This window comes from Otolemur garnettii, unplaced genomic scaffold, assembly GCF_000181295.1.
Source record: "Otolemur garnettii isolate 467f Iridium unplaced genomic scaffold, OtoGar3 scaffold00055, whole genome shotgun sequence".
Lineage (NCBI taxonomy): Eukaryota > Metazoa > Chordata > Mammalia > Primates > Galagidae > Otolemur > Otolemur garnettii.
The window spans coordinates 12,031,350-12,033,913 of record NW_003852450.1 but is presented as its reverse complement, the minus strand read 5'-3'; positions in this window follow the sequence as shown (position 1 = coordinate 12,033,913).

The window sequence follows — 2,564 nt, the reverse complement described above, 5'->3', positions numbered from 1 at the left end:
TAGGAAGGAAATAGTAAGAATCAGAGCAGAAATAATTGAAATACAGACTGGAGAAATGATCCTGAGTATCAACAAAACTAAAATTTGGTTTTTGAAAAGATAAACAAAATTGACAAACCTTTAGCTAGACTGAAAAGAAGAAAAAGAAGGACTCACATAAATAAAATTAGCAATGAAAGAGGAAACATTACAACTGATAGTACAAAAATATAAAGGATCCTAAAAATCCACTCTACACAATTATATGCCAACAAATTGGATAACTTAGAAGAGCCCAATGAGATAAATTCTCAGACACATACAACGTACTGTTGTGCCCAGGTAGCATTGTTCCCAAAGACCACCAGGAGCCGAGTCAGGTGTAAAAGCAAAAGGGCCTTTATTGCAGCAAGTTTGAGCGTGGACTCCCAGGGGCTTGGCTGGTATGGATCCTGGCTGAGAGCCACGAGCTCTGGGGCACAGGGTTTTTATGGGGTTGGGATCGTAGGTAGGGTTTGGGGAAGATCTGAGTATGGGGCAGCACAGGATTGAGCACTAGTGGCCCAGTGGTCTGATCACAAGGTGTGCTCTGATTGGGTGGTAGGAATCATGCAATTATGGGGAAATACCTGGAGGGGAAACCGAAACTTATTTCTCGAGATGGTGGGAGCTGCCTAAAATGGCATTTGTCTGGTTCTCTCATTCCCCCCTTGACTTGTGAATATCTGGGCCCAATCATGGGGCTGTTTCTACAGTTGTCATTTCTATCTCATTATTCAAAAGTGGCTGATATTGATTGTATTGACTTCTCAGTACTAATAACTGTACCGCTCCTACTCTAACATACAAACACAATGAGTCTATTAATTATGCAAGGGCCTACAGTTAGGAGTAGAAATAATTAAATTACAAAATAATCTTGGCTTTGGTTTAAAACACCTGAATGTATACAGGGAGCTAATCTGGTGGAGCATGCCCACCAAGCGTTATTCGGGGGTATTAGGTACCCGGTCCCATTCCACTGAGAGGTAGAATTACAAAAGAGGCTGATGAGAGGCAGACACTTGTCCCACAAATGTGCCTTTCCCTATTAACATCTGAAGGGTAAGGTAGGGTCAGTTCTAATGACATTGGCATGCACTTACCTCCCCTGGGGTGCGGTTTTCTTCAATAGCAATACCTTAATAACAGGGAGGCTGGATACTAAAATAAAGCCAACAAGCCATTGTTAATTCAGGCTTGGTAAGGTTTATCACTTGAAAAGTACTGGCTAGTAATTCCAATACTTGGTTAGAAAGTGTGGGGTAGGTCATGAGAGGATTAGTCAAATCATCTGTCTGGGAGAAGTTAATGGGGTCATCTTGGGGGGGGCAGTTTGGGAGGCTTTACTTGTGAGCTGGGGCCTAGAGCTAGGTTGGGTCCTATGGGCTTTACCGTGAGCATGGCAGGGAGCCATTCTAATCTTTAGATGGTGAAGGGTAACCCATTATCATATTCATTCTGGTATAACCTTAGTCCCCAGGTTTTTCCTACTTCTCGTCCCTGGGCTTGCCGACCTCGTTGTGTGAAAATGAGTATTAGGGGATTACAAGGGGATTTTTGACACCCTGTTGTGTTACTGCCTCTTTGGATTTGGATGAGGTCAATTTTGACAGGAGGACACCAACTGAACCAACCAGTAGACTCACAACTCCAAGCTGCAGAGTAAAAGGCTTGTGGCCCTCCACACTGCCTTTCTTTGTCTTGGGATCTATCTGTTCCTGGGCAGAATTGGGTTTGAAGTAAAATAGCTAACTTGGATGATTCTTTACATCCAAGGAGCCATGAACCTGTCTGTCGTGAGTTCCAGGTTCTATTGGCAAGGGTGCAAAGGTCAAACTGGAGGATCAGCCACCAAGAGGTAGAAGGGTGGAGACCTGATGTCTGGCTTACAGTGTGCCCTGTAATGGCACTTATAACCTTCCATGTGACGTTGAGTGGGTTATGAGGACTGGGGGAAACAGTACATACAGTTAGTAGAATCAAGCTGGTGACGAAGAGTGCTTGAGTTTCAGTTTTAGGGGATTGTCTTTGTCCTGCTGGAGTTTCCATTGCAGGAGATAATCTTCCTGGATGGCAAACGGGTCCACAGGCCAAGAGTGGGTGTGATGTATCCAGGAGGCAATGCCATCTACTTTGATGGCGGTGGGCGTTGTGAGGATCACAATGTAGGGTCCTTTCCAAGGGGGTTCTAGGGTCTCAGGACGGTGGTGCTTTACCCACACCCAGTCGCCTGGATGGTATGCATGAGGTTCAGGAGTGGGGCCAGCCTCATACAGAGCTTTGAGACTATCCCAATTCTTTTTCTGCATGCACTGGTAACATTGTAGAGAAAGAAGAAAGCCAGGGTCATTTACTAAGTCTAACATATCAGCTTTCAAATTCGGGATGATGGGATGTGGGCACCTGAATATGATCTCGAAGTATGTCAGCCCAATCATATAAGGGGAATTCCAGACCCTGTACAGGGTGTAGGGGAGGAGAGACACCCAGTCACCACCAGTCTTAAGGGTTAATTTGGTCAAACTCTCCTTCAAGGTTCAGTT